Below are 12,027 nucleotides of genomic sequence, written 5' to 3'. Positions count from 1 at the left end.
AAAGCATCCCAAAGTATGGGGAGTAATAAAGAGAAGAGAAACAGAGTAAAGATTCCCAGAGATCGGGGACGTATCAAGAGAAAACAAAAGGAGTAAAGAATCCAAGAGAACCGGGACTTATAAAGAGAAAAGGGACAAAGAATCCCAGAGAACGGATATTTATAAAGAGAAAAGGAATGGAGTAAATAATCCTAGAGGATGTGGACTTATAAAGAGAAAAAGAACATGTATAAAGATTCCCAGAGAACAGCGATTTATAAAGAGAAATGGAACGGAGTAAAGTATCCAAGAAAACGGGGTCTTATAAAGAGAATCTATGAGGACCTGGAAAATCTCAGGATGTACCGACCTAAGAGAGCCTCTGCTTCCTCAGGAGTTTGCGGAGGAGCTAGTGGAGTTGTTCAAGTGAACCGGTACGGACTTGAAGGGCCGACATGGCCCTGTTTCCATGCTGTAAACGGTTATTTGGTTATATGGTTAAGTACCTCCTGTACTCACAGCTCTTTACATGTTGGAAAAATCAAAGAGAATTAGCTGAAGAATCAGCCCAGACTCAGGAAATCTTAGAGTTCACAGTCTTTCCTGGCAGGATAAACTTTGGAGGGACTTGGGCCTTCATTTAGATTATTTTCACCTTCTTTATTGTACATTAATCAAAAAGCATGCATGCAGCTTTATTAATATGCATTCTCCTTCTAGCCAAAAGGAAATGATCAGGACAGTATCTGGATAAGGGTCACCCGTTGCCATTGTCACCTCATAAGGAAGTGTTCATGTATGATCCTTTGAGTGAGATCACATTTTTAAATAGGTCATTGTCTTTCATTGGGCAATTTCCTTCAGTTTTTACCATGAATTATAAGATTCCTTATAACGTGTTGTCTTACTGTGTCAGGAGAATTGAAAGGATTTCAGCTGCCTGCAATGAATGACCCACTAACTCTGAGCACTGATTATTCTTGGCAGGTCAGCAAACCAAAACACTGAGCAATTTTAATTTGCCCCATTCTTCTTCCCTGCCATTCTCTGTAAGCCCTGATACCACAACAACAACAAAATGCCTAAGCCCAGTATTTTGACAGGGCTTCATCAAATAAAATTTGACACCGAGTCATTATGGAGATTTTGGGATGAAAGCTATAATTAAAGAGGTGGACTTCAAGAAAAGCCTTGAAGGAGGAAAAACAGAGCTCAGCACCTTGGAAGATAAAGGCATAGCTTTCACTGCTGGAGTGATTACATTAGGAATCCTTGAGAGGCCAGAATCGGAAGAATGTAGGTGGCTCATGGCATACAGCTGAACTCCTTCTGACATTAAGGCAAAATATTTTAAACAATCTATTAAATTATGATGATAGCAATATGGAAAGCAGTGACAACAAATTCAAACCAATTATTTGTTTAAATGTGTTATATCATTCGGAAGGATCTTGCAAAAACTCTTCCTTATGAGGTGACAATGTCAAAATGGGACCTGCATCCCCATATTGATGCTTTCTGTTTAACTGAAGATAAATTAAGCAAGGAAATCAATAGAAAGTCCAAGATCCGCCCAAAGTTTATCTTCTTAGGAATGTCTGTGGACTCATAGGAGTAAAGTTTCCTGAAGTCCAGGGTAATTCTTGACTGGCCAATTCTATTTGATTCTCTGATACATAACAGCTGGAGATGGGCTGATTCAAATTCAGAGTACAGAAACTAGGATCTCATCGCCTAATATCTAAAATTAAGAATGTTCGTGCATATTCTGAAGCTTTACAAACAGGAAAATGCATTACAGATCGAGGGCCCATGTTTAATATATAAAAATGGAATCTCAAATTTTTGCTGGACTGGGAAGCAACTTCGTCCAGCAAGCGATAGATGATAGATGAATGTGGCTGGGTATGAGACAGGACATTGGTGGGAGAATTTAGATAGACATGTCTACAGAGCGACCGATAATATGGGGAATTTGTGTGAGACAGAAAGGCATGTCCTAATGGGATGTTGGGTTCAATCTTTCTTTTTATCCATGTATTGGGAAGGGTTGTGGCTGTCATGTGACAGCACTGCCTTCTACCTAGTCAGAGGATATACCTGCCAATCAAGGTTTGGTTCTGCCCTACCCATTGCCACCTTGTAAATTACCTGGACTGGAATCTCCAGCTTTGGTCTTGGGCCATTGGCTGTTGTAATTGGATTAACCCTCCTGGCACTGAGCCATTTGTCCCTGCTAACGACCTGGGCTTGTCCCTTCAACACTCTAAAGGTGCCATGTGTTTTTTGTTCTCCTTCTTTGCCAGCTTCAGACCACCCTGCTTCACTCTAGGCCTAGAAATGTGGAAGGGTGCTGGAGTAACTGTTGGTAAGAAGTGCACTGTTAAAAGGGTTGACAGCGCTTAATTAGTGCCCCTTGTAGCATAGATCCGTGGCTGCACTGAGTCCAGGGGTGGTGGGGCATCGTAGTGATTTTCCTTGATCATTGTATGTACCAGTTCATTGTATATGTGTGAGTATATTTTGTTCCCATGCTATTTTCCCCATGTTCGTTATTAATTGTCTGCTATTTCTTTCCCATGGCTGCTGTAAATTGTGTGTGTGTGTGTGTGTGTGTGTGTGTGTGTGTGTGTGTGTGTGTATGTACTGCATCAGTTACCATTTCCCACACTTGCCTTCTGTAAATAAAATCCTTTCCTACCAAAACTGTTCAGAGTCCTTGTCTTTGAGATTGACCCAACCTGTTTCCTCACTCACAAAAATCCATTCATAGAGGAAAAAAAACCTGCCAGCACTAATTTGAACTGTAGAAACTTCCAAACATGGGATGGGGAAGAAGTAGATCATTTGGCCTTCGAGCCAGCACTAGCATTTGTGGCTGATCCTCTTTCTCAGGACCTTATCTTTCCTCTCTCCTCATGGCCATGGATGCCTTTCGTGTTTGGAAATCTTTCTATTATCTTACTAATTGTATTCAGTAATTTTGCCTCCACAGCACACATGTCAAACTCAGGCCCGTGGGCCAAATTTGGCCCGTAATATAATTATATTTGGCCCGCAAGATCATATCAAATATGTATTAGAGCTGGCCCGCTGGCCGCCGCACATGCACAGCTAATACTACAAATCCCAGAATGCTTTGCAAATGCATTGGCGTCAGCCCGCTAATCGCCTCCACCTCCTCTCTTTACTTTCATTAGCATCTGCGACCTGTCGCCCAACTCACATGTAATAAACCCCTTACGGAAAATGGCCAAACGAAAGACAGAAAACAGGACCTTTCAAGTCAGGTGGGAGGGAGACTATATGTTCATCATTTTAAAAGACAAACCTGTTTGTCATTGAAGCAAGTTGTTATTTTTTTGACTTGTTGGCTTGTGAAAAAAAATACATTTAAAAGGAGCTTAAAGGCTATAGAGAAATATTATTTATTGAATATTTTATTTCTCATTTGTTAATGCTTCTTCTGGAAAGAGTTTAACCAAAACTATTATTAAACATTTATTTTAATAAGAAAAAGTTTAACATTACATATGTTGAAAGAAGAGAAAACATGCAGATGTGGTTGAAAATTTTCAATAAATATTTAGTTTGGCCCACGACTTAGTCCAAGTTTTTAATTTTGGCCCTCTGTGAATTTGAGTTTGACAGCCCTGCTCTACAGCTTTCTGTGAGAGAGAATGCCCCAGGTTCACCGCCCTCCAAATAAAGAAATTTCTCACCACCTTAGTTCTAAATGCCATACTCCAAATCCTGACAAATTCTAGAACTCTCAGCGACTAGCCAGCCTGTTGAGCCCTGTCATTAGCTTGTCTGTAATGTTAATGCCTATTAAAGGAGCATTGTGTTTCTGCTTCTACTAGTTAACCCAGACTTCCCATTCATTTGCTGATCTCTACTCCAGAATAGGTTATACCTTTTTGTAACTGAGCTTCATTCATCCTGTGGTCTAGGTTTAAATAGCAGTGATATTCCATAGTTATTGTATTCATTTTTTTTCAACCAACATCATTAAGAGCAGACTATAAGGTCGCATCTTTCTGATCTTCCCAGGATCCTATGGTTTCCTACATTAAAAAGCAAGTGAATATATTTGAAAAAGTTTGAGACTGGCGAGACCCTGAGGTTGTGAAGGATGCTTTTCTTTCTTTCTTTCTTCTTCCTTCCTTGAGCTTCCCTCTCCTCTATTGATGACATTTACCAGGAGCTTTGCTTAAATTGGGTTCTATTATTGAGACCCTTTCCCTGTCTTTGACTCAATATCATCAAGTAGGAGGTGTAGGGGCATCAAAATCTGGACTGTCGTGCTGGGAAATAGCTTCTTCCCGCAGGCTGTGGGATTGATGAACAGTATCCTTTCCAAGGAACTCTTTCCCAAATATTTGTATATATTTATTTTAAATTATATCTTTTTGTATATACAGTATGTGATTGTTAGGTGTGTATTGTGGTCCAGAAAAATGCTCTTTTGTCTGGTTGTATACGTACAATCAGATGATGGCAAACTTGAACTTAAATTCTCTTACCTTCCTTCTCACATCCATAGATGTGAGTCAACTCACTATTTGAACCATGTGGTATCAGAACCAATCTGAGTTGTGTAGCTCCTTAAATATGATCAGATTTGGGCATTCTGGCAGCCTTTCCTATTTTATTTGAGAATGGTGAGGCCAATTGTCAAGCCTCCAATTACCAAGACAACAGGCAAAATGGTAACATTGTGACAATTGCAAGAGCTGAAGGAAATCACTGCCGCCACACTGAAGGTCATTAACGACTGGTTTTATTTAAATTCAGCACGTCCCTTTAAGGGCAGCATGAGCTCAGTCACCTGGTGCATTGTGATGTCATAATTGCTGCCCAGGGCGCGCTGGAAGGGATGCTGGAGTCAGAAAGAAACCTTTGATGATGCCATTTCACCATGACTGCATCTCCAGGTGGCGATACAAGTGGAGCCGGTTCGCCATGAGGATGTGCGCCACCACACAACTCCCCCCCCCCACCCAGAACCAGCTACGTGTCCTGTCGCTTTGGCAGCAAGCCCTGGCACTCGGGCGCAGCCATCTGAACCAGCTATGATAAGTCCAAATGAGCAGCTTTTAAATGGTCTACAGTAAACAGTTCTTCCCTGCCCCCACATCGAAAGTAAAAGTCCCACTCGACTGCCGGAGAATCTTGTATGGCCCTTCCACCACCATCAACTTAGCCCTCACCCGCATCTTGTATGGCCCTTCGTTTGGGTGCTTCGTTTGGGTGCCTCTGTGGTCCTCTCTGGATGAACACAAATTGCGCCACATCAGATCTTTTGGTCGATGGGATGGTCGGGTGCTGTGGTGCGATGGGGGCGTGTTAGGTCTGCTTTGTTCATGAATGAGTGAGACAAACACCAGGCTGAGTCGAAATCAGGGTTCTTTGTTCTTTATTACCGGATTGTAACACTTGCGACTAACCATGTTAGTCGGAGAATGCATTCTGCCGTTATCAGCAAAATGGTGATTTTTTATACCCTTGGATATGTGCTTAGAACATCATCATATCATTACTTGTCCAATGACTAAAACTGTTGCTATCCTTTCCCTGCTAGCTTCCTGCCTCTCAATCCATCAATGTCTCTCTTATCTTGTAAGTACAAGGATGCATTCACATCTTGTTACAGCCCTGTACATTCCCATCTCATGATGTTTTACCTAACAGGAGTACAAGGACACCTCCCCTTCTTGTTACAGCCCTGTACAGGGTAACTCCCTACACATTCCCATCTCATGATGTTTTACCTTACAGGCGGCGGGGTTAGGTTGCCCAGTCGCTCACCTTCGTTGTGTGTCGTCTCGGCCTCCAGGCCGAAGAATTCACCTGGCAGGGAGAGTGGCGCGCCATAAACCATTTCTGCTGACGAGGCTTGCAGGTCCTCCTTGAGTCCCATCCCAAAGAGAACCCAGGGCAACTCGTCCACCCAGTTTGGGCCGGAAAGTCTTGCCATCAGAGCAGACTTTAGGTGTCGGTGAAACCTCTCTACCAACCCGTTAGACTGTGGGTGGTAGGTCGTGGTGTGGTGCAGTGTTACCCCTAAAAGTCTTGCCAGCTGCGACCATAGTGCGGATGTAAATTGGGCGCCTCTGTCGCTCGTGATGTGCATCGGCACACCAAAACGAGCGATCCACTGGCTGACCATGGTTCTAGCACAGGTCTCTGCTGACATCTCACAGACCGGGATGGCCTCTGGCCACCTAGTTGCTCTGTCCATTATGGTAAACAGGTACAGCGACTTCCTGGACACTGTCAAGGGGCCCACGACATCCACATGGATATGCTGGAACCTCCGCATTGCCGAGTCGAAATGTTGAACAGAGGCCTGCGAGTGCCTGTGGACTTTAGACATCTGGCACTTGATGCAGTTGCGGGTTAGCACTGCCACCTCCTTCTCGAGGCCATGCCAGACAAATAGCTGTGCCACCATACCCATGGTAGTCTTTACTGAGGGGTGGGCGAGATTGTATCGCAGAGCAGCGGCTGGGCGGATTCAGGAATCTGTATATCCTCGAGCTGGAGACCTGAGATGGCAGTCCGGAGAGCTTGAGTTTCGGCGTTGTGCTGCTGGGCCTGCGCTAGTTGCGCATAGTCAAGGCCGGGAGCTAGCATGCTGATGGCCAGGCAGGAGAGCGCATTCACAACTACATTGTCCTTGCCTACCTGGGGCCGGATGTCTGTAGTGAATTCAGACTCGTAGGACAGGTGGCGTTGTTGCCTGGTCGTCCACGGGTCCTTGGCCATAGCCAGTGCTTGGGTGAGGGGCTTGTGATTGGAAAAAATGGTGAATGTTCTGCCCTCCAAGAAGTATCAGAAGTGGCAGATGGCCAGGTATAGCGCCAGGAGCTCCCGGTCAAACCAACTGTATTTAAGCTCCAGCAGCCACAACTGCTTACTGAAAAAGGCCAGCAGGGGGACACTACCCATCCAGCCACTGATCCAGTACTCCACCGGCCGCCGTGGCAGAAGGGTCAACCGAGAGCGCTGTGTGTGCTTCCGGGAGCAGGTGCACCAACAAAGTTGCCTCTGCGAGGGCCTGTTTCGTTGCAGCGAAGGCCTCGTCCGCCTCCTCCAACCAGGCCAGGGTCTTCTCCTTCGTCGCGATCAGCGTGAAAACAGGGCACATGATGTGGGCGGCATTGGGGATGAATCTATGATAAAAATTTACCTTTCCCACAAATTTCTGCAGGCCCTTGAGGGAGGAGGGTTTGGGAAAACACTGGACAGCTGCCACTTTCTCCAGCATCAGAGATGCCCCAGATGCTGAGATGGTGTGCCCCAGGAACTGCAATGTCTGTTTCCCAAACTGGCATTTGGCCTTGTTGACCGTGAGGCCGAATTCTGCCAGCCGGGCGAACAGGGTACGGAGATGGGCCTTGTGCTTTTCGCGGCTGCGGTTGTCTACCTGGATGTTGTCTAGGTAGCTAAAGACAAAGTCCAAATCCCTACCCACTGCGTCCATGAGGGGCTGAAACGTCTGGGCCACGTTTTTCAACCCAAATTGCATCTGGAGGAATTCGATCAAGCCGAAAGAGGTGATAATGGTGGTCTTTCCAATGTCATCGGGGTGGACCAGGATCTGGTGGTATCCGCACACCATATCAACTTTTGAAAAGAACTACATGCCATGGATATTGGCCGCGAAGTCCTGGATGTGGGGGACCGGGAGGAGGGGGAGGGCGCACAGCTCGGCCCCTGTGTCCGCCAGGAACCGACGGCCCGTGGACCTGTCAGTGATGTAAAGGAGGCTGTTCATGTGGCCAACCGTGGTAGCCATCAACAGCGGTTGGCCTAGGCGTTCCTCTGGAAGTCGCAGGGCTGATGGCATTTGCGGGCTTTCACTCCCCAGCGCTGTTGATAAAAGCACCATGTTGACTGGGTTTCCTCTGGCTTATGCTTGGGGGTATCCTGTGGGTGGCGGGACCCCGGCATGGAGACTTGGCAGAGGGCTGCCTTGTTCTCCTGTTTTGCGTGCCAGAGGGCATCTATCCAGGCTGCAGCCTTGCGCATCTGTTCAAGGAATATCTGGCGGAAGAGGAAACATGGTTCATGATCCTCTGCCAGGGCCAACATTTCGTCCATGAGGGCTGAGGGGCTGTGATCCCCCAACCCATCCAGGTATAAGATCCTGGAAGCACGCTGCTGGGGAGTGAGGTCAAACTTCCCCAGGAGTAGATTTTTGAGGGCGGTATACTTGCCCACTGCTGGTTGCCGGTGAATTATGTCGTCCACCCTCACCGCCATGTCCTGGTCCAGCGTGCCCACATCATGGTAAAATTTTGTGGCACTGGCTGAGATGTTGCCGAGGTGGAATTGTGCCTCCGCCTGCCTGAACCATGTCCATGAGCGATGGGACCAGAAAGGGGGAAGTTTGAAGGCGACAGCGTTCACCTCAGCTACGTGCATCATTCACTGGATCCAGATAGATGTTTAGGCCTGTCGGGGTCACCACTGTGGCGATTGCAGGAGCTGAAGGACATCACTGCTACGACACCGATGATCATTAAAAACTCTTTTTATTCAAATTCGGCGCGCTCCTTTAAGGGCAACATGAGCTCAGACACCCGGTGCATTGTGACATCATAATCGCTGCCCAGGGCGCGCGCTGGAAGGGGTGCTGGAGTCAGAGAGAAACCTCTGATAATGCTATTTCCCCATGGCTGCCCCACCACGTGGCAATACAAGCGGGGCCGGTTCGCCATGAGGATCTGTGCCGCCACAACATGACATAAATTAAATATAGCACCCTTCTGAACTGTACAGCACAGGAGCAATTTACGATAAAAAGAACTGAATGTTATTTATTCCAATGAGGGTGTGGTATCCCCATATTTCAAACATGCGTTAATCATACCCGTGTCCATGAAGAGTACGATTACCTGCCTAAATGACCTTCGGCCAGTGGCACTCACATAAACATTGATGAAGTGTTTTGAAAGGCTGGTGTTGATGCATACCAGCTCCTGTCTGAGCAGTGACATGGATCTGTTCCAATTCGTAGCAACTGGTTAATGGCGGATTCCATCTCACTGGCTCTACACAAAGCCTTGGAAAACCTGGACATCAGGATGCTCTTTATCAATTACAGTTCAGCACTTAACACCACCATCCCCTCAAAATGATCAGCAATCTCCAGGATCTGGGACTCAACACACCAGTGTGTATTTGGGTCTTGGATTTTCTTAGCTCCAAACCAATCAATGAGGATTTGTAAGAACATCTCCACAATCTCCGTCAGTACTGGAGCACCACAGGACTGCATTCTCAGCCCTTGCTCTACTTGCACTACACCTCTGACAGTGTGGCTCAGTATGACAACAACACCATCTACAAATTCGCTGCTGATACCATGGTAGTTGGTTGCATAAAAAGGGGTGATGAGTCAGCGTATAGGAGAGAGATTGAATTCTTGGCAGAATGGTGCACAAACAACAACCTTGCACTCAACGTCACCAAATTGTTGATTTCAGGAAGACAAAAACAGAGGCCTATGATCCAGTGGTCATTAGGTAGGGGGAGGGTGGGGTCAGAGGTGGAGAGCGTGAGCATATTTAGGTTTTTTGGATTCATAATTTCCTGGACCCAACACACAATTGGCATAATGAAGAAAGCATGTCAGCATTTCTACTTGGGAGTTTGCAGAGGTTTGGTATAACTCTGGAAACTCTGGAAAATTTCTAGGATGTGTGATGGAAAGTGTGCTGACCGGATACATCACTGTCTGGAATGGGGACACCAATACCCCTGAGCATAAAGTAATGCTAAAGGTAATGAACACAGCCCAGCATATCACAGGTAAAACCCTCCTCACCATTGAGAACATCTACAGTGAATGCTGCTGTCATAGAGCAGCAGCAATCATCATGGATCCACACAACCCAGGAAATGATCTGTTCTCACTGCTGCCATCAGGAAAGAGGTATAGGTGCCACAAGACTCGCACAACCTCCACCATCAGATGCCTCAACAACCAACTCAATTAAGAGTCTCTTTTATAGACTAAACCATGACAATCTGTAGACACCGTGGTTGAAGTAAAAACACAATGCTGGAGAAACTTAGCCTGTATAGCAGTGTCCTTTAGATAGCAAAGGTAAAAATACATAACCGATGTTTCGGGATTGAATCCTTCATCAAGGTATGGAAAAATCTCAGCAGGCGTCCGAACAAAAAAGTAGGGGGAGGTGTGGTCACAAAGGCAGGAGGTGATAGGTGGAGAAGGGAGGGAGGGAACAGCAGTGATCAAGGGGAGGAGGAATGGCTGGGTGAAGGGAGGAGGAAGTGAGGGAGGAGAATGAGAAAGGGGGAGGGGAAAGGGAGAGCAGGTTAGCAGAAACTGGAAAAGTCGATGTTAATGCCATCTAGCTGGAGAGTGCCCAGACAGAAATTCAGGTGTTGCTCAGCCAATTTGTGAGGTCTTGGTGGGATAGTACATAAGGCCATGGACAGATCTGAAACGGTTGGCTACTGGGAGGTACCAGCCACTGGTGTAGCAGAGAGAAGGTGCTCAGCTAAACGATCTCCCAATCTGTGTCCAGTCTCTCCGAGGTAGAGAAGGCCACAAAGGACACCGGATGCAGTATATCAGTCCTGTGGATACACAAGTGAAGTGTTGCTTCATTTGAAAGGTCTTTTGGGAGACCCAGTCCATGATGAGGGAGGAGATGTGGGCATGTGTGGCACCTCCTGTGTCCACAGGGAAAGCTGCTGGGTTGGGGGGGGGGGGTTTAATGGGGAGGATTGAGAGGACAAGGAGTAATGGGGGAGTGGTCCCTACAGAAGGTAGAGAGGAGAGGAGAGGAAAAGATGTGTCTGGTAGTGGGATCCTGTTGTAAGTACTGTAAATTCTGGAGGATAATGTGTTGGATGTAAAGGCAGGTGGGGTGGTAGGTGAGGATAAGGTGAGCATCTGGGGGCAGAGGGACCAGGGCAGATGAGCAGGAAATGGAGGAGATGCGGGTGAGGGCTAAGTTGATGGTGGTGGAGGGGAAGCCACATTTGTGGAAGAAGGCAGATATTTCAGAAGATCTGGACTGGGATCAGGTATGCTGGCACCTGAGATTCAGGTCACCCCAGGTGTCCGTGTCACAGCAAAAGAAACTGAGCCATCCGCTGAAGCTCAGTGGTGCTTTAAAACAGAACCCCTTGAAGCAGAACAGCAGCGTATGGAACACTGTGTCAAAGATGGTTATGTGACCTTGTCCATCTCTCCTTCTAAGGCAACATCAGCTTGAACATGATCTAGTTGACTGATGGTTTTCAAGGTGTGGTAAACCACTGTTACACTGTGATTGGCTGCTATAAACTGGACACGCCACCTGAGACCGATCCTACCCATATTCCCCTGCAGGCTGTCCTTTTCCTTTTGCTCCAATCAGTCAAGGAGGTGGATGGTTGTTTGATAGTGTTCTGGTCTTTAGCTATTAAAAGCCTGATTGTTTCCTAACTCAGCCTTTTGTGAATTATTGATGGTACATCACAAGGAAGAAATTCTACCCCTGTCTGGCATCTTTATGACTTTAAAATTTTTTAAAAAGTTAGACAAATAGCATGGTAACAGGCCCTTTCAGCCCATGAGCCCGGGCCACCTAATTACAACCAATGAACCTACAACTCCCAATAAGGTTTGAACAGTGGAAGGGAACTGGATCCCATGGGGAACACTCATGCAGACATGGGGAGAACATATAAACTCCTTATAGGTAACGCCAGATACGAACCCAGGTTGTTATCGCTGCCGCTATAACAGTGATGTGCTAATCACTATGCCACCTGTGCCACTCCAGCCCACTTCAAACCCATAAATGTTGTTGATTTCAATTGTCCCTTAGTTTGAATGGGGTCATGGTTAGCTAGTAAATAATGTCCACATCCCATGAACGGATCATCACCACATTCCAGTTGTGAGGGCCAAGCTCCATTTGGCTGCCATATTTATGACATTACAAGACTGCATTTCAAAGCGATGTTGGGCATCCTGATGTCATGAGAGCGTTACAGAAATGCAGGCTCTTTTTTCCT

The 12,027-nt window shown here is 46.4% G+C and overlaps 1 protein-coding gene across 2 annotated transcripts in view; it reads right to left on the bottom strand.

Annotated features, from left to right (window-relative positions):
• Positions 1–4,744, bottom strand: part of mamdc2a (MAM domain containing 2a) — a 163,195-nt gene extending 158,451 nt beyond the window's left edge. Inside the window, exons 1-2 of one of the 2 annotated variants that reach the window (XM_069922560.1) lie at positions 4,506–4,744; positions 2,131–2,341 (exon numbers count right to left, since the gene is read on the bottom strand). The gene's annotated coding sequence lies outside the window, so the exon portion shown is untranslated. The remainder of the gene's footprint in view (positions 1–2,130; positions 2,342–4,505) is intronic. The other variant, XM_069922552.1, reaches the window with a different exon arrangement.
• Positions 4,745–12,027: the final 7,283 nt, after the last annotated feature.

This window comes from Narcine bancroftii, chromosome 1 (genome assembly GCF_036971445.1).
Source record: "Narcine bancroftii isolate sNarBan1 chromosome 1, sNarBan1.hap1, whole genome shotgun sequence".
In the NCBI taxonomy this organism is placed as follows: Eukaryota; Metazoa; Chordata; class Chondrichthyes; order Torpediniformes; family Narcinidae; genus Narcine; species Narcine bancroftii.
Note: the sequence above shows the minus strand (reverse complement) of the source record. Positions and strands in the feature narration are given on the sequence as shown.